This window comes from Chiroxiphia lanceolata, chromosome W (assembly GCF_009829145.1).
Source record: "Chiroxiphia lanceolata isolate bChiLan1 chromosome W, bChiLan1.pri, whole genome shotgun sequence".
NCBI classification, from domain to species: Eukaryota; Metazoa; Chordata; class Aves; order Passeriformes; family Pipridae; genus Chiroxiphia; species Chiroxiphia lanceolata.
Genome location: NC_045670.1, coordinates 9717000 through 9737702, shown reverse-complemented (window position 1 = coordinate 9737702; position 20703 = coordinate 9717000). Strand labels below are relative to the sequence as shown.

Below are 20703 nucleotides of genomic sequence, written 5' to 3'. Positions count from 1 at the left end.
CTGCTGCATGATGGCTTCCAACTCCTCTTGTTTGTTACCCATGCTGCGTGCATTGGTGTACATGCACTTCAGCTGGGCTGTTGATTTGACTCTTAACTTGGGCTTTCCACCCTTAGGCTCCTCTCTGGAGAGCCTCGTTTCAATCCCTTCCCCCTTCAAACCTAGTTTAAAGCCCTCCTTGAAAGCTTGTTTGGTTTTTTCCTTTGAGTATATTAGCAGGAATGCTCAATTAAAACAAAGGGAGGACTGTTGGGGAATACATCTGGTGCAGGTAGCTTGGTTTGCAAGCTGCAGATTGAGCTACAGATTGAGCTCTGGGTGGGTGCCTGAGACAAGAGGACATGAACTGCCAACCCTTTGGTTAAGAAAGGGCACGAAGACTGATGGTGCTAGCCAGGTGGATGGACACTGGAAGACACAACAGGACAAAGAGCAAGACTTGTTTGCAGATAAACTGTGAGGGTATAAAAGCCCAGGGGTTCCTTTGTTGGGGGTTGTAGCCCGCCAAGGGGGGCTGGGAGCTGCTCTGTTTATCTCGCGAGCTACCGCCGGGCGCTCCGCAGCTAAAAAGCAACGGAGACCAGAGCAGAGGAAGCTAAGCCGCCCTGTGCCGCTTCCCCGGACGCCCTGGGGACCCTAGGACCAGGTGTGCCGCCCAACTGCCCTGCAACCGCGGGGAAACAACCGAGCCACGCATGTGCCGCTGGCCATCCTCCTCCCCCCCCCCACCGCCGCGGCTCAACCGCTGCAGGAACCCCACGCCAGACGCGCCAGGACTACTGCTGAACGGAGCCCAGCGCCGCTTAAACATCCACACCGGAGGTCGCCTGTCACCCCTGCCAGCCCCGCGCCACGCTTACAAGCCACGCGGGACCCGCCGAAGCTGCGCCGCGACCCCGCTGGCACCCGGAGCCCCCATACCGCCCAGCAGACCGACAGACCCCCGGAGCCGCCTCGTGCCGATCCATGCCTGCCTGTGGCGACAGCGCAGACCCTCCAAGATGAGGAAAAACCACCCAGAAGCTGCGGAGACCCCGAAGGAGCTTTTCGCCGCTTTTCGCCGCTTTTCGCCGCTTTTCGCCGCTTCACCGTCAGACTGGCGCTAGGACCGCACACCGCGCCGATCGCCGCCAGAGCCACCGCCGGAGCCCGTGCCGCACTGAGGGACAGCCCCACCGCCGCTACTGGAGCAGCCGCCGGACACCGACAGAGAAGCCGAGAAGAAAGAAAAAAAAAACGCAGAAAAGCAGCCGATAAACTGAAACTCTGCAGCCGAACACAGGACTCTGCCACGTGTATCTACAGCCCCGGAGTTAAGGTAAACATGGGGAGCTTTATCTCCATGGAAACCTCACGAGACATTGAAACATTAACTTTACTGCTAAAATCTTACCACATTCAAACTACAAAGGCAGAATTACCAGAATTAATAAGATTTATTAGGTCTGTACACCCCGCACTCCCACTAACAGAAGTGTTACATTTAAACACATGGGAAACACTGGGACACATTCTAAACCAAAGGACCGAGGCAGGCAAACGCGGAGCTTGCAACACAGTATCCGTTTACTCAGTGATAATGTCTGCCCTCCACAAGGCACACGAGCAAATGAAACAATTAACCCACACCCCACCCCCCGCTCACACTGCTAGCAGCAGTACAACCCCCAGGCATAGTAACAGAAACGCAGGAGATGTACTGGGGGGAGAGAAAGGAGCTGTTCGTGAGTTAAATCATGGGTCGGGAGCTGGGAGCCACAGGAACATGGGTCGCTGGGAGGGAACAGAGCCTGAAATGCAGGATCCCAAGTCATGGGATCAGCGCAAGGGGCTCTGTTACAGTGATGAGGAAAGTAACCCAGCCCCTCTGCCCCCCCACGCTGCGAATGAACAGCCATCTTACCCGCCAAACTGGAACGGAAGCCGATCCGTCTCTTCCGGCCCCAACGCCGTCCCACCTCGCCCATAGGCACAACCGGGAGGGAGGCCCCTCCCCCACGCCGCCTCCACCACCCAGTACCACCCCCCGACAGGGAACAGAGCTCACTGGAACCACAGGGGGGGAGGCAAAGGGGGATGAGGAGGAGGGACCAGGGATGGTTCCAGCGGGAGGGAGCGAAGAGGCAAACAGGGGAAGGTCAGCTAACAAGTGGGAGCAATGTCGGGATGAGGCATTTCAAGTGAGAGGCTAGAAGGATATTCAGGCATGCTCAATCGATACTAGCCAACGTCAGCCCCCTCAATTTCAGCCTCTGTCATATGAGGCTACAGAGAAATTGAGGTAGTTGGTAAGAGGTGCTGGCATGTCCCTAACCAATACTTTCGAGTATTTGGAGACATTGAGTTCCATCTATTTTTTCACCCCACATGACTGGAAGAATCTAATGAAATTAGTTCTTAATAACACCCAGTATACAGTCTGGTTGGCTGACTTTCAAAAGAGTTGTGCTAAGTATGCAACTAACACCCAAGCACTCATAACAACAAACCAATTAACCGAGGATGGAAATTATAGTTCAATAGATGCACAATCTAAGTACCATAGAGAGATGTATAGAGTAATAGCCAAACAGGCCTTGAAAGCCATGAAAAACCTTCCCACTACAGACCAAGATAGCAACCTGTCCCCCACAAAAGTGTTACAAGGTTGTACTGAACCAAATTCATGATGCTTAGATCAACTGCAATCTGCTTTAAACAAGCAAGTTGAGTACAATAAAGCCAGAGAGATGCTGTATAGGCAATTAGCTTTTGAAAAGGCGAACACAGACTGTAAGAGAGCTTTGCAGGCCCTTTCTGAAGGGGAGTGCTACAGCACTGCTGAGCTGGTTCGACCCTACCAAAGAGTTAGCTCTGTGGAGCACCAGTCTGCCCCTTTTGCTACAACTCTAAGAACCCAGCTAGGAGTAAAAGAAGAGACCAGACACAGAGCGAGTTGTGTTAGATGTGGTGACCCTAACCACTCTCAAAGAGATTGTCCTTGGAGACCCTTAGCAGCAACATCCCACAAGTACCTAAACAGCAGGGAATGGACTGAGTTCTACCAAGGATGCCATGGGCGAGGCAAGGGTCACGCCATGAGCATCGCACAGATGGCTACCGTGCTGCTCGCTATTCTCCTCTCTGCCACCCGCTTTCATGAGCAAGAGAGGAAGCAACTTGAAGCAAGTCACAATGTGCCAACAACCAGCCCCAAAAATACCCCTGTATTTTGCACCCCCAAGAAAAGTGAGGGGTGGAGGACGCTGCAAATGTTAAAAGCAGTAAACGCAGTCATAAAACCAATGGGAGCGTTGCAACCAGGACTGCCCTCACCCGCTATGCTCCCAGCAAATTGGCCACTAGTGGTAATTGATTTAAAGGACTGTTTCTTTACCATCTTCCTATACCCTGAGGACGCGCCAAGGTTTACCTTTTCCATCATGACCTTGAACAATGCACAGCCCATGCAAGGCTACTACTGGGTTGTCCTTCCTCAGGGGATGCAAAACAGCCCGACGAGAAATCAGACAACTATCATACACCATCATGTAGATGACATATTAATAACCACGACCACAAGAAATGAACTGCCATTTACTTTTACTGCTCTAACCAAAGCTGTCCAAGATGCAGGGTTACAAGTTGCTCCAGAGAAGATCCAACCATCACAACCCTGGACTTACCTTGGATGGGAAATCATGCAGCCAGAAACTTCTCCACAGTCACTGCAACTCGAGGTAAAAAACACTTTACATGAGTTGCAAAAACTTCTGGGAGCCATCAGCTGGTTAAAGCCTGTTTTAGGCATAACCCCAGAGGGGCTACACCCTCTATTTCAACTGCTAAAGGGGGACTCCAATCTAACATGTAACAGGTCTCTGACAGCAGAAGCAAAGCAGGCGTTAGACATTTGTGCCAAGGCAATAGAGAGCAGACAAGGCAGAAGGAGAAATCCTGAACTGCAAATCTACCTAGTCCTTGTTCCCAGCAGGTACCAACCATTTGCAGTTTTGTTTCAGTGCAATCAGACTGACAAAGACCCACTGCAAATTCTAAGTGGCTGTTTCTGCCCCACACACCACCTAAAACTGTGTGAACTACTAACAAAATGTTTACTAAGCTTGTCATTAAGGGCAGAGGACGATTTCAAGAATTAGACGGAAGACACCCTGCTGTCATCTACATCCCAGCTACAAAGGACAACTTCGTTTGGATGCCAACTGAGGACACAGGATTCCAGACTGTCCTGGCAGGCTTGACGGTGATATCTCAATTCATCTCCCTAAAAACAGATTGTGGGCAAAAATCAGTAGTTTACCTTTAAAAGCCACAACCAGATGCAAACATGAACCAGTAAAAGGCCTCGCAATTTTCACACACGCATCTGAGAAGAACACAAAAGGTTACAGTGACTTGGATAAATCCTGATACAGGACAATGGAAACGAGAGGTACAGACCATGAACCAAAGTTCTGTACAGGTTCTGGAACTGGTTACCATTCCATTGCCTTGGGGAAATTTTCTGAACAACCTATTAATATTGTTACCGATTCCTGTTATACTGCAAAGTTAGTCTCCCGTCTCGAGAGTTCATTTCTTCAAGATATTGTTAACCCTCACCTGTTCTGTTTTGTTTCTTGTGAATCATAGAAGGTTTGATTTCTATATAATGCACACAAGGTCACGCACTGACATGCCAGGGCCAATAGCTGACGGAAACCAAGAGGCTGACAAAACAGCAATGTTTAACACCATACCTAGAGTCTTAGAGCAAGCAAAATTGTCTCACTCATTTTTCCATCAGAACGCAGGTTGTCTGAAGAGACAATTTCAGATAACACTCAATCAGGCTCGAGACATTATCATGTCATGCCCAGACTGTCAGAAAATCACACCCATGCCATCTCAGAAAGGCGTTAACCCCAGAGGGTTAATGGCAAATGAGATTTGGCAAACAGATATCACACACATCTCCGAATTTGACACGTTAAATATGTACATGTAAATAGATACACTTTCCCAATACATAACCGCCACAGCACACGCAGGGGAAAAGACCAAGGATGTCATTAGGCACTGACTCAGTTGTTTTGCTACCCTTGGTACCCCAAAACAGATCAAGACCGATAATGAACCAGCTTTTATCTCAGAAAAGGTAAGAAATTTCCTGTCAGAATGGAGAATTTCATGTCACGGTGTCCTAGTTAGAACAACTGGGACCGATTCATCACTGGATGGGTGTAGCCCAAAACTGTGTATTCTATAACCTTCCATGCCATTTCCCAGAAACTGTTGTCAGTAGAGGCCTGTGAGGTGGGGGGATGTTCCTGTCCTCATGCCCTTTTATGGAATTCCCCACTCTGAGGGAAGGACTGAGCATCCTTTTATGGAATTCCCCACTCTGAGGGAAGGACTGAGTATTCCTGCCTGAACTGGAGAATATATAAACTTGGCGTTTCAGAACCTTTCCACCACTCGTGGGATCCAGAGGAGGACTGCAACTCACCGCTCTCAACCGGACTGAGACCACCACTGCAATCACCACTTTTGACCGGACTGCAGCAGCTCTCCCACCGGCAGGTTTTTCCCCTCTCCCTTTTGTTTGGACTCAGAGGGGGGCCCAGGGAGCACTGCTTTGTTTGTATTCTGGGGTACTGGGTTGTACATTTGGGCTTTGTGGGTTAGGGTCGGTTGCTTGTCTGTGTGGTCGTACTTATTGTATTATTTTATTAAATTGTTATTCTGACTTGTAATCTCTCTTTTGAGTTGGTTTGGTTTCCCCTGCTGGTTAACTTTTAAACCAGCACACACAGGTATCCCACACTTACCAACTGGACAAGCAATTATTGAAAGGGCACATCACACACTGAAACACATGTTCAATAAACAAAAAAAGGGGGGAATCTGTGTAACCTGCAAGAGCATCTGTGGAAAGCCACATATGTTATCAATTTTTTAAATTGTGGCAGCACTGAAAGAAGTAGGTATGAAAAGCAGTACAAGCCTCAGACTCTTGCCTCTCCCAAACCACCAGTCATGGTAAGAAACTTGATTTCAGGACAGTGGACGAGACTGTTAGATCTTGTCACTTGGGGACGAGGCTACGCCTGTGTGGTTGCAGGAAAAGAGCTTAAATAGATTCCTTCCAGGTGTGTTAGACCCCACCTAGGTACACAAGCACAGCAGCAAGAACCAGAGTAATGCAGAAGTTATAAAAGAGTTATGTTTATGTTTCAGGTTTACATTTAGGGACGACCAGTGTGGCAAAAAGTAGTTTGTAAAAATCTGTGAATGTGTGTGTGATGAATGGAATGACAGCCGTCAGTGAATGAGAGTGTGAATGAATAAGAGAGTTGTTTGACTGGACAAATGTATGAAACAAAACACTTCACAAAATAACACTACCTCCGCCACATGGTCACTTTAAGAGAATTTAGTTTACTAAACTTAACCTGATTCTTAAATAAAGTTGAACTCCCCAGTTATTTAAAACTCTCAGATTAATAAAGATTATCAGTTTGCACAGTTGAGCTAAGACCCCTAAGTTAATAAAGTTATTTTTCCAAGTCGCACTACCCTTTAGGAATATCAGAAAGTCTTATAAAGTTTACCATAGGTGCATAAGAAGCCAAGCAAGTGATGCCAATTTGTGCCCCAAACTGCTCAGAGACAGAATTTTCAGTCTATAAGCAGGACGTATTTATTTACGACCGGGGAGCAGCCCAGGTCGCCCTGGAAAAACTGCTCCACTCGAGTAACTTACAACTGAACTTTTTATACACTTTTTGCCAAGCAATTACATCACACATTATGAATATTCATTATATCGCAACATCTACTTTTAATATTCATAACAGGCAGAGTTGAGGGGGAGTTAGAGGCATGGTCTTTAATTTGGGGAGAACTTTGGTGGTCGTTCCTGTTCTTCATCTTCATGAACTCAGTGTCCTTTCATCATCATCTTCATAAACTTTTGAACCTTCCCTAATTTGGATAGTTTCCTTGTGCATTTGGCAAGGATTTCCAGTGTCTGGCAAGAGTACCTGATTTCTTGGTTCGTCCCTTTTCTTATCTCCCTTTGTTTCTCTTCTATATGTCCTTTTTTGTGTGTGTTAGCATTTTTAGTTCTTTCTGTTCATGCTTATGTTCTTTCATGTCAGAGTGTCCTGTATTCTAGTGAATTGATTACCTCTGCTGTTTCTTAATACTAAGTTCTCTATGCCTTTGCTTAAAGCCCACATTTTGTGTTTAACTCTCTAATCCTTGTATTGCTCTACTAAATTCGCTTTCCAGGTTTTACCTGGCTTCATTTCCCCCCTTTTCTTAAAACTTACGAATTCCTTCGTCAAATTCTAATCCTAGAGGGCGTTGATATGCTTGTACCATCACCCAGATTATTTGGGTTCTTTTGACCATGGACTCTAACTTACACCACAGGCATATATTCATGAGGGTTAACAGGAGCATGACCATGGTTATAATTAATATTGGGTGTATCAGGTGGTGAAAAACTTGTGCTGCTGTTGGGGAGTATCCTGTGAAGATATCCCACCAGTGATGTTGACCTACTTGTGCAACTTTTGTTAGGATATTCTTTATACCTTTTGAATTATGTTCCACCTGCCACAGCATGCGTTGAGTCATTTGGTTCACCTTTTGAACTAACTTCTCCACTTCAGGATGTACGAGCATTGCTTTGAGAAGCTTAGTATCCATACCTATCTGTAGCTTTGGTATCTCATGATATAAAGTATATTCAGCTTCGATTAACTGCTGGGTAGTTACGGGAGCGGTGTAGTTAAAGTCACAACCTATAACTTTAGTGAAGTTACATATGCAAAAGTTAGTATCATTAGTCATTTCATAACAATTATCTATAGTGACATCATTGCAAGCGGTTCTAATACAAACGCATCCATTCCCTATATAGAATACTTGTGATCGGGCTCTATTGTGTGGAAGCATTTCAAAGGTACATACACTGTCTTCAGCATCTAAGCATAAATCCTCAGCTTCTATAATGGCATTTTCACAAATATAACCTAATTGTCCTTTAGGGATACATACTTCTGTACTAATTGATTGCCACTTGTTCTTAGCACTGTCATAGTTTGCCCAGACGTTATGGTCTACAGGTTTGACAATGACATTCTGATGTATAGATCCTAAAGTTAAAATAGGAAATATAGCTCTTTCTTCTGCAGCGCTGATAGTGAGGACATAGGTTTCAATGTGTTCTTTCTGTGGATCATAAGTAAAGTTTACTAGTTGCCACCAAGCTTGGTGGTCTTTTTCAAATCGTGTAGTGGAGCTATCCCTTAGTATTGTCTCTCTTATTTCTTGAGGTAGTATACTTGACATTCCTTCTCTCAATATTCCTGCTACCACTGATTGTACCCATTGTTGTGTCTGAAAACACTGGATAGCAAGTGCAATTTCTTTGTTAATATCTCCAGTATAGTCAACAATTTTAACAAAATCTTCGGCAGTGTGGTTGGCTACTAAGGTCATCAATCTAACTACCAGTGATTGTGTCTTTGCTAGGGTGAGCATAGATGAGTTTAAAGGCACTTTAAGCTTTCCCAAATTAGAAGTGACGGTACTTAACTTATTTACTAATACTTCTTGATCTATAGTGTTTAATATGCCAAACCCTGTGCCAACCCATCCACTTTGTGTTCATTTGCAGTATGACCTAGTTGCTAACCAAGCTTTCCAACCTTCGAGACTTTGTTGTATAAACGGTTGACAATCTTTCTGTAAATGTGTAATGTCTGTCTGAATGTTTATCTGCACTTTCTTCAGAGAATATGTAGGATCTAACAGTAGCCTTAGTTCGTTCGATTGTCTTATTACTTGAGACCCTATAAAGGTTAAATTATGCATTTTTCTACATTCTAGAGGTGGAGTGGTTTCACAAGACGGGTCTGCGGTTAGGTTTGTTGCTAGTCTAATGACTCGCTTAAAGGCTCTACCAGTTACAATGCCTTGTTCACCAATAGGTTCAAGAATCTTAGCTTCTCTGCTACATGAAAACCACATCGATTGATCTAACTTGAACATAATTTCACACTGTGCTCTACCTCCTTCAATACTATCCCACTGACATGAGACTGGTCCCTTCCGTTGAACCCAGACAATGGGCTCTTCATCTTCTACTTGGTTGTAAGTAATTAAGTTCTGTCTAGAGACTTCTTGCCAAGATTCAACTGTCAATATTAGTTTGTTTGTTTTCCCCACTAGGGCATCGACCTCTCGACACCCTACTTGAATTTGGTCTCCCTTTTGCGCTATGAAACAGGTTCTGCTATCCCATTCATCTATCGTATAGGGTTGATTGTTATGTAAGACATAAACCTCAAAGTCTGGGTTTTCCTCAGAGCGTGGTAGTGTGCGTGCACTAGACCACGACCCTTCTGGAGTACGGTTTTGGGATAAAACAATACTTATCAAAAGTCCAATGGTCAATGTTGAAAGGGTTTGAGAAGGAGCCGGATTCATGATGTCGGGTCTTCCTGCTTATCTTCCGGAACTTTCTTGACTCGAGAATAGTGAATCCATGTAGGTCGCTCCTTGATCCTAACCGCGGTGAAGGTGATCAGCAGCACTTGGAAAGGTCCCTCCCACTTTTCTTGTAGGAGTTTTCCTAAAAGATTCTTAACATACACCCAATCACCGGGGTTAAATGGATGCAGTTTACAATTAGGTTGTTTGGGCTGGTGTTCTATTACTACTGTGGCATTTTTATCAAAATGTTTTCCTACAGCGATTACATAATCATATATATACTGATTACCTATTTGGTCCATAGCATCGCTATTTACAATTTGCATAGCATAAGGTCTACCATACAGAATTTCAAACGGACTCAACTTTTCTTTTGATCGAGGTTTGACTCTCAGTCTAATCAGCGCAATAGGCAAAACTTGATACCATTGTAAATTAGTTTCTTGGCATATTTTAGCAATTTGTTGTTTGATAAGATGATTCATCTTTTCTACTTGCCCACTGGCTTGTGGCCTGTAGGGCATATGCAATTGCCATTTAATCTGCAATGCTTTGCTTATTGCTCTCACAACCTTTGCACAAAACTGTGGACCTCTGTCTGAAGAAATACTTCTTGGTACCCCAAACTGTGGTATGATTTCATTTAATAAGACTTTAGTTACCTCTCTCTCTTTGTTTGTCCTGCAGGGGAACGCTTCAGGTCACCCAGAAAATGTGTCAGTTAGCACCAATAAATACCGATACCCCCCTTTTCTTGGGAGTTCAGAGAAATCAATTTGCCATACTTCACCTGGGAACTTACCTCGATTTATTGCTCCTTGGTGTATCTTGGTCCCTGTATTTGGGTTGTTCTTCAGGCATCGTTTGCATTGGGATGTAACTTGTTTTATGGTAGTGAATAATTTTGGTCCTGCTATTCTAGCTTGCAAATACTGATAAAGTGGATCTAAACTCCAATGGGCCTTTTCATGTTCTGTTTTTACAAATTGCCACATTAATTTCCCTGGTATTATTAGTTGTCCTGTTTCCAATTGACCCCAGCCATTGTCTAACAATTTGCCTTTGTTCCTTTGAATCCACCTATGATCTGATTCCTGATAATCCGGTTGAAAGTTAGTATCTAGCTCCCCTGGTACTAAAGTTGTTGTAATCACTTCTTCGGTCCTTGCAGCAGCTAATTTAGTTTCTGCATCAGCTTTCCTATGTCCTATTTCTGGAACAGTGTTACCTTTCAGGTGTCCCTTACAGTGCACTCCGGCCACTTGTGCTGGGAGTTGAACTGCTTCTAACAATCGTAGAATTTCTTCTGCATGTTTGACTGTTTTCCCTTGAACAGTTAGCAGTCCTCTTTCTTTCCAAATTGCTCCATGAGCATACATGACAGAGAAGGCATATTTAGAGTCTGTCCAAATATTAATTCGTATGCCTTCTGCCAATTCCAGAGCTCGGGTGAGAGCTATTAGTTCTGCCTTTTGGGTTGAGGTCCCTGCAGGTAAAGGATTTGATTCGATTACCTCTTCCGTTGTGGTTACTGCATAGCCTACCATCCTTACTCCTTGCTTCACGAAGTTACTGCTATCAGAGAACCAGTTACCTACATCTTCAAATGACTCTTCTTTGAGATCTGGGCGGCTGGAGTAGACTGCTTCGATAGTTTCCAGGTAGTCATGCTCGATTGGTTCTGCTGACATTCTTCCTTCTAGAAATGAGGCTGGATTCACAATGTTAGTTACTTGAATGGTTATGTTATCTGACTCAGCTAGGATTGCTTGGTACTTTAGGAATCTGGAAGGTGACAACCAATGGCCACCCTTTTGTTCTAGTACTGCGGACACAGTGTGGGACACTAACACAGTCATTTTCTGGCCCATTGTGAGTTTTCTGGCCTCTTCTATGTTTATGATCACTGCGGCCACTGCTTTCAGACAGCTGGGCCATCCTTTGCTTACTTCATCCAACTGTTTGGAGAAATAAGCCATGGCTCTTTTGTGTGGTCCCAACTGTTGTGCCAAGACTCCTAAAGCCATCCCTTGCCATTCATGAGAGAACAGACAAAATGGTTTTGTTACATCAGGGAGACCCAAAGCCGGGGTTCTCATGAGTTCTTGTTTCAGTCTCCTAAAAACTCCCTCTGCTTCGGTAGTCCAGACCAGGATACTCTTAGTTTCTTTTAATAAATCATACAGTGGTTTGGCGAGTACCCCATATTGATAGATCCATAAACGGCACCAATCTGTCATTCCCAGAAAGGCTCGTAGATCTCTTACCATTTCTGGTTTAGGCATTTGGCAGATGGTTTCTTTCCTTGTTGTTCCTAGGGATCGTTGTCCTCTGGAAATCTCATATCCCAGGTATACTACTTTTTCTTGCACCAGCTGCGCTTTCTGTTGAGAGACTCGATATCCACTTAAACCCAGGAAATTCAACAGAGAAATAGTCCATTTAACACACTCTTCTTCTGTCTCAATTGCTATCAGTAGATCATCTACGTATTGTAGAAGAGTGCCATCTCCCTGTGGCCTTTCCCATTGTTCCAATTCTTTGGCCAACTGATTCCCAAAAATTGTTGGACTATTCTTATAGCCCTGAGGTAACACTGTCCAGGTTAATTGAGTCTTTCTCCCTTTGCTCACAGATTCCCATTCGAAGGCAAAAATCTTTTGGCTTTCTGGGGCTAAGGGAAGGCAGAAGAATGCATCTTTTAGATCCAACACTGTGAACCAAATTAAATTGTCCTTTAACTTAGGAGTGTGTAAGGGTTAGCTACCACTGGATGTAGTGTCTTTGTTATTGCATTCACAGTTCTTAAATCTTGAACTAATCTATAAGTTCCATTTGGTTTCTTAACTGGCAGGATTGGTGTGTTATAGTCTGATTCACATTCTATTAATAACCCTAATTCTAGGAATTTTCTAATTATGGGTTCAATTCCTTTTCTATCTTCCAATCTCAGTGGGTATTGTTTTCTCACCACTGGCCTTGCTCCAGGTACAAGTTCAATGGTGATAGGTGTTGCCTGTTTTGATTTCCGGGGTACGTCAGTAGCCCATACCAACGGGTATGCCTCGCTCATAATTCGCTCAATATTATGACTTTCAGGTTTTGGTTCTACGCAACTGATCGCCAAACTTAAAGCCACGATCAGTTGTTCTTCATTTACCTGGAATTCAAGTTTGTCTTTGTTGAATTTTATTACAGATCCTAAATTTTCTAATAAATCCCTACCTAACAGAGGCTTTGGAGAATTTGGTAAGTACAGAAACTGATGGATCCCCATTTGTTTTCCAATTTTGTATTTAATGGGTTTTAGGAAGTAAGCTTTTTCTGGTTGGCCTGTTGCTCCCACAACTTGTACAAACTCATCACTCTTTGGCACTAGTTCCTGATTTAAAACTGAAAATGTTGCTCCTGTGTCAATCAAAAAGTCTAATTCCTTTTCACCTTCCCCTAGCTCCATTTTAACCAGTGGGTCTGCTAGGGAACGACTCATCGGTCCCACTCAGTCACTGCTCTAGTGTGCAATGGCAGTGTTTGCGAATCTTTCTCTTAGCTGAGGGCAGTCCCGCTTCCAATGGCCTATCTGCAAGCAATTGGAACATTGATTTGGTCCTATTCTGGTGGACTGGGGCTTGAATCCCCCTCTCCCCCTCATAGGGTAGCCACGACCTCTACCCCTGGCATTTGCATCTGGGAACTTAGTGTTCTGGGTTGCCACTGCTACTGCTACGACTTGAGCAATTCTTTGATCTCTCTTTTTCTCCTCTTTTTCTCTGTTGTTGTATACCTCCCAGACCTCATTCATCAATGTCTCTAAATCTTTGTTTGCTGGGTGCTTAAGTTTTTGCAATTTCTTTCTGATGTTGGGAGTGCACTGTCCCATCACTAACCCTAGCAGTTGTTGTCTCCCTTCTTCCGATGCCGGGTCTAGGGGTGTGTATTGTCTCATGGCTGTTCTGAGTCTGTCCAGAAGTTCTGAGGGGGTCTCGTCTTTTCCCTGCCTGACATCATACAGGGTTGCCCAGTTAATGGCTTTAGGTATTGCATTTCACAGGCTTAATGCTATTAGCTTCCTGAATTGCACTAGCCACTCATATTGAACTGGATTGTTCGGATCCCAATCTGGATTCCTGCTTGGAAATATTACATCTAGCTCTTCAGGCAGTAAGGCGGCATGATCTCTTCCTGTTCTTAATACAAGTTCGTTCTCTGTTTCTGTTAATTCTGATAACATTACTTCTATATCTTCCCAGTCAATGTCTTGGTTCTTTGCCAATAGTTCGAATCTCCTAGCTACCCCCTCTGGATTTTTCCTAAAATTCTTTGCTTCTTCTCTCCAGTTGTTCAAATCACTTGTTGTAAATGGTACTTTTATTCGTCCCTGCTCTCCTGCAATGGACATTATCCGTCAAAGGGGAACTATTGTATAACTTCCCTCGACCCTATCTTTCGCTTCTTTTTGTGCTACAGACCTGGTATAGTGTGGGTGACTAGTCCCTTCTCCGGGGTCTTTCTCCTGGGCTTTGGTGTCTATTCTTTCTCTTTTCCTTTCTTTTTCCCCATTTCTGTTCCTCATCCTCGCTCCCCATTCCTGCCCAGTCATCTTCTGCCAACCCCCTGGCATGGTTCACGCAGTCCAGCTACCTCTCTCTCTGGGTTTGGAGGAGGCGCTGTCGGTGCTCAACCTGCCCGGGGCTACACTCCTCGTCTTCCTCTGTTCCTCTAGTATCCCTTTTATCATCTGTTTGAATTACTATGTTTAATCTTTGTGGGCTGTTTTCCTTTTCCCCCTGAGTTACGGTGTCACTATCTTCTTCGCTGCACCTTAACCTGGGGAAATTACCCTTCCTTTTGTTGCCCCCTGATCTCGGTGGGCTACTTTCGTCCTCGTAATTTTCAACTCTTGGTGTACTACTTTCTACTCCACAGATGTCTGATCTCCGTGCGCTATCTTCATTTCTTGGTGTACTGCTATCTCTATTTTTGTTGTCTTTTAAGTGGACTACTCTCTTCCCCGTGACCCTCCGGTCTTGTCGGGCTACCTTCCCTATCGATCTCTGACCTGGGTGGACTGCTCTCCTCTCTGTAGCTTCCTGACCCCTGTGGACTACTCAGTCCCTGCGAGCTACTTTTTCCTCGGCGGCTCTCCGATTTTGATGGACTACTTTCCTCCTAGCTGTTTTCTGATTTTTGAGGACTATACCTGGTCTTAAATCTCCCTAGTTCCAGTGAAATATCTCCTAATAGGTTAGTGTCTCTTTCACCCTCTCTCTGCTTTGGTGGCTGTACCCCGTATCCTGGCGCATATGGTTGGTACTCCCATAGGCTTACTTCACTTTCTTTTTCACTGTCCCTTCTTTTTAGTTTAAGACACTGTTGTCCGATACTACAGAGGTCACAACAGCGCTCCTTTGGTCTTATATCTTTCTTATCCTTTTCCAAAGCTAAGACCAAAGGATCCTGCGGTGCGACATTTACTCCACATTCTCTCTGCCATTCAGGCTTGTTCCTTAGGGTAAAGAACATATCGCAATACATCACTTCATCCCACTTGCCTAGTCGACGGAGGAACAACATGAGCTGTAAAATAGTGTTGTAGTTTGCTGTCCCTTCAGGTGGCCATTTTTCGTCATCATCTAGTTTATACAGAGGTCACCATTGCATGCAGTATTTTAAGAGTGTCTTTTTACTTATGTTTCCCCCTGGGGTTCCTCCTAAGTCTCTCCAATGCTTTAAGATGCATCCTAAGGGGGTTTTCATATTTATGTCCTTACTTTGCTGGCTTCCCATTATTATTATAGGAGCTTAATTATGTAGCAATCGGAAAGGTTTATGGAAGGTTGGGGGGGGTTTACCAGGCAAACCTATAGGGTGTCTTACCAGATTTTCTTATTATTCAAGCATCAGTAATATACCAACTAACCCAGGGATCGTGTTCCCAGACGGGTGCCCAATTAAGGAAATCCTCTACTACTAGAGGGTCGTATCCCAACCTTCCACTTTCTTTTTCTAATTTTTCTATGAACCCACTTATGTGATACTCTATTATATCACGCAATTCTTGTCTCTGGATTCGTGCTTCTATATCTAACCGGGCTAGACTTCCACCAATATGTTCTGAGTAGCTTTCGGTATGTCAGTGAACTGTACTTTAAACTGCAATACCTTCCTTATTCTATTCCACCGCCTCAAGGTATTTCTTACTTTGTTCCAACACTTCATGTACACACTCTCCAGTCGCTTCGTCCGTTTTGGCCTGCCTCCTCGCGGAGAACAGGAACCGCAGAACGGGACTCATCACTTACTCCGCAGCGATGCTGCATCTCAGTCGCACTCGTACACGCTTGCACGCTTTATATAAAAACTTTCCTACCTTCTGGTTTCTATCTGAGCAATCTGCGTCACCAAGTAAGGTCGCGAGATGGCGCCGCAGACCGTGAAATACGGATTTGCTGTCGACTGTCCGATCTACGTTACCACAAAGTCACAGGATGTCGCTGCGAACTATAAAATACACCTTTTACAGAAAATGCAACCAAGATGTTACAAATACTTGTCTATGAGTGTGACGACAATAGAATCTTACCCACTTGGTTTCTGCTAGATCTTGATTCGACCAGTAGCGTATACAGTAGAAGCTAAGGGTCCGGTTAAGCACTATCTCTTGTGTTCCTCTCGGACCCAAAATATATTTTCCACAATTGTTACACAAGGCTCTAATGTACAGTGAACAATAACAGAAAGGACAAATTTTAATCCTAGGATTTAGGTGCGCTGGCAGAAGCTTATTCACTTTTACAGAATTGCAATTGCAATCACTTCCCATATAGGGCTGTAAAAAGTTGGACGAAATGTGCTACTTTTCAAAACACTTTACAAAACAGTATATAATTCCCAGAAGACGAACAAAACACCACAAATAGTGATTAAAAATGTCACAAATGATAGAACTCTTTCTGCACCTTTAAGTTATAGTTTCTTTTACTTGCTAACATAGACCAGTGTAGTTCGTAAAAGAAACTCTCAATATATCATTCCTAACTGCTGCATTCCAGGAATTCTCTAATAGTACAAGAAGTTCCCTGGGTCCTAAAGCCCCTAGAAACACTCCCGTATCTTTGAGCAGTTCCAGAAAAGTTAAAAATCGTCAAATCTCTGAGTCAAACACAGTTTTAAATGCATTACCAGACAATATCTTACACAAAACAGAAAGTGGACAAGGGAAGTCAGAGTAAGAACACTTTCAAACAAGACACAGAAGTATAAAAGGTGAATACAACATCACAAAGTAAAGACAGTTTTGCACTGCAGTGTCGGGACTTTAACCCGATCAGGGAACCCCCTTCTGGGGTTCTCCTGGCAGGACTTTAACCTGCTTCTTTCGGTACCTGTGACTTTAACCCAGTTCAGAATAATGCCGAGGCATCCCCCGGCTTCCCCTCGGGCTGTAAGTCTTACCCCCGCTAATAAAACGCTTTGACCTAAAATATAAAAGAACAAATGCCTCTTAATTTGGAGCAGGAGGTTCTTGTCCACCGGTGCGCATAGAATCAAGGGGTCTGGGAGACTCTGCCGACAAAAATTCAGTCGGGGACCCTGAGAGAGTCCCGGTCCCTTGGGTCTTGGCTCAGGAAGACCCTCTTCCTTCTGCCTGGTTCGCCAAAATTGATGCCAATTTGTGCCCCAAAGAAGGCGCGGAGAAACTGCTCAGAGACAGAATTTTCAGTCTATAAACAGGAGGTATTTATTTACTGCTGGGGAGCAACCCAAGTCACCCTGGACAAACTACTCCACTCGAGTAACTTACAACTGAACTTTTTATACACTTTTTGCCAAGCAATTACATCACACATTATGAATATTCATTATATTGCAACATCTACTTTTAATATTCATAACAGGTGGAGTTGAGGCGGAGTTAGAGGCATGGTCTTTAATTTCGGGAGAACTTTGGTGGTCGTTCCTGTTTTTCTTCTTCATGAACTCAGTGTCCTTTCATCATCATCTTCATAAACTTTTGAACCTTCCCTAATTTGGATAGTTTCCTTGTGCATTTGGCAGGGATTTCCAGTGTCTGGCAAGAGTATCTGATTTCTTGGTTCGTCCCTTTTCTTATCTCCCTTTGTTTCTCTTCTATATGTCCTTTTTTGTGTGTGCTAGTATTTTTAGTTCTTTCTGTTCATGCTTATGTTCTTTCATGTCAGAGTGTCCTGTATTCTAGTGAATTGATTACCTCTGCTGTTTCTTAATACTAAGTTCTCTATGCCTTTGCTTAAAGCCCACATTTTGTGTTTAACTCTCTAATCCTTGTATTGCTCTACTAAATTCGCTTTCCAGGTTTTACCTGGCTTCACAAGCAATGTGCTGGGTCATTGCAAGCTTTGGTAGTTTACAATGTACTGTTCTGATTGTTTGCATTGTTGTTGCACTGTTTTCGTGACCTTCTTAAATAGTAAAGAAGGGGGTGATGTAGGGGGCGTCCCGGGGCAGTGAAATCAAGAGACATGCGCAGGAACAGACAACCCTATTGGTTAAGAAGGTCACATAACGTTAGGGGATATAAGGAAGTGCCAAATTCAAATAAAACCTCTTTGATTACCACCTCAGAAGAGCGTACATTATTCTTTATCATATAAAGACCCAAATGCTACAGGAGGCACCAACTTGGGCTGTTTTTGTGTTACTGCACCGTGAATGATTTGCTTTATGGAACAAGACATCTGAGACTCTGCTATGGGAAACCTGGGGTCAAACTGGTAAGGAAACCTGGTCTGACTGTGCGTGAGTGGGGTGTGTAGGGAGTCACACTCACTGGAGTTGCCCACTGTGAAGGGACTGTGATCCCAGCAGTTAAAGTCTCTGACATTGGGAGTGTGACTGCCAGAGAGTCTTGTCAATGGTCAGACTGGGAAGTTTCCTTAATGTAGTCTGAATCTACTTTCTTTTAGTCTAAAACCATTATCCCTTGTCCTATTGTGACAGCTCCTACTAAAAAGTCTGTCCCCATCTTTCTTATAAGCCCACTTTAAATATCGAAAAGCTGCAATGTGATCCCCCTGACACCTTCTCTTCTCCAGGCTGGACAATCCCAACTCTCTTAGCCTGTCTTCATAGGAAAGTTATTCGAACCCTCTGACCCGGGTCCTTGTCTGGACCCACTTGTCACATCCCACTCCTATACAGAAGGGACTATCCAAGATTTGTAGATGCCCATGGTCGAAAAAAATGGCAAAAGCCAAAATGGTCCAAAAAAAAGCTCATAAAGTTTTATTAGCAAACTACACACTCGACATGGAAATTGGTATATGTTTTGCCCCTATCTTCTAATAAAAATGAGAATAAAAGAATAAAAGAAAAGATGGAAGAGAGATAGAGTGAAAGAGAGATCAGATAGGAGAGAAAATAAGGTCACCAGTCCTAGGTCCAGTGTTGATCCAGCCAACAGGGTGTCCAGGGTCCTGGGAGTGCCACCCGGGCTTTGTAGGGTACCTTTTTATAGGTAAGTTTTGCCTGCCCTGGGATTAGGTTTCTCACTCTTCATATAAATGAGTTAGCATGTGCAGTCCATTCTTCTGGGCCTTCCTGGAAATGACTCAAGGGGCTTTGAGGGTCTCAATATCCCTCTATTGGCTTTGTCCACTCCTTGACCCCACTTCTGCACTTGCACTGTCCTTTATGTTGTGTGGTCACCATGGACCAGAACAGGAAAATTTGCTCCAGAAAAGTGCTGCCCTATCTTCGTACAGTCCCCCTTTCCAGGTACATCCTGTTCTAACTTGCCTGCTTGAATGGCCATTGGTGTTTGAGGTTTAGCAATGCATTAACTCCTTACTGTCCAGGCCTCTACACTGCTCTAACAAGTCTACATCTTTCTTGTGTTGAGGACCCCATACCTGGATGCAGCACTCCAGATGGGGTTTCACAAGAGTGGAGTGGAGTGGAGGGGGAGAATCACCTTTGTCAACCTACTGGCCACACTTCTTTGTATGAAGCCCAGGATACGGTTGGCTTTCTGGACTGTGAGCGGACATTGCAACTCATATCAAATTTTTCATCCACCAAGTCCTTCTTTGAAGGACTACTCTTAATCCCTTCATCCTACAACCTGTACTGATACCAAGGGTTTCTCCAACTCAGGAGCAGGACTTTGCACTTGACCTCATAAGGTTCACATGGATCCACTTCTCAATCTTGTCCAGGTCTCTGAATGGCATCACATCCCTCAGGCGTGTCAACCACACCATTCATCTTGGTGCCATCTGCAAATTTGCTGAGCATGCACTCAATCCCACTATGTCAGTGATAAAGGTATTAAACAGTACTGGTTTGTATATAGACCCTTGAGGGATGCCACTCATCGCTGATCTCCATTGAGCTGTTTACCACTACTCTCAGGATGCAACCATCCAACCAATTTCTTATCAACTGAACAGTCCATCCATTAGATCCCTATCTCTCCAATTTAGAGAGAAGGATATTCTGAGGAACCATGTCAAAGGCCTTACAGAAGTTGAGATAATTTACATATAGAACCTTGCCCACGTCCACTGTTGTAGTCACTACTCTTACCTTCCCCTTGCACAGCCTTAAGACTCAGACTGGTAAAGTGCACATTACCACACATTAATCTCCTGCTCACATTCCCAGATACTGTGCTGTCTGTTGAGTTCCTTTTGTTACATAGCTACTTGTCTGAAGACTTCTTCTAGCTGGGCACACTTGTGTAGCTACGACATCCACCACTGCCTTCAGCAGGTAGAGGAACTAGGGGGACTTCCAGATACTGGAACTCCATGCAGACTGAGGTCTGGACAGCTATATTGATCCTTGGGAATTCTATTTGGGTGGAGATGTCTGCATAGATAGGCTGTAGTGCTTCTGTTTGGGTTACTGCCTTGCAGTTGTGGCAGATGGACACCATTTTCTTTCAGGAGATCACCTTAAGTCTCAGGACAGAAGAGAAAGGTACAGCAGATACTAACAAGAGGGGAAAGAAGAAAAGGGGCACAACTTCAGGCAACAGAGTTGTTTAGGGCACAATCTGAAATTTATAAGTCCTTCAGTTACAACTAGCAATTGTTTTCTTGGCGTGTGCCTGTAAATGTAATGGCTGGGAAGAACAGCAACTACTATGGTAAGCAAACCTGCTCCCCCCCCCGCTTGGGAGTCTGTGCCTGATAATGCGGTGTGAACACCCTCAACTCCTATTGACTTCAT

General features: G+C 44.3%; 1 protein-coding gene and 1 long non-coding RNA gene across 2 annotated transcripts in view; one reads left to right on the top strand and one right to left on the bottom strand.

Annotated features, from left to right (window-relative positions):
- LOC116780045 (E3 ubiquitin-protein ligase RNF38-like) overlaps positions 1-20703 on the top strand; it is a 270494-nt gene that overhangs the window by 224726 nt on the left and 25065 nt on the right. The window lies entirely within an intron of this gene.
- On the bottom strand, positions 9218-16115 carry LOC116780051. Its single transcript, XR_004354294.1, has 2 exons — positions 15860-16115; positions 9218-9638 (listed from the first exon to the last, which is right to left on the bottom strand). It is a non-coding gene; the product is annotated as an uncharacterized LOC116780051 (long non-coding RNA).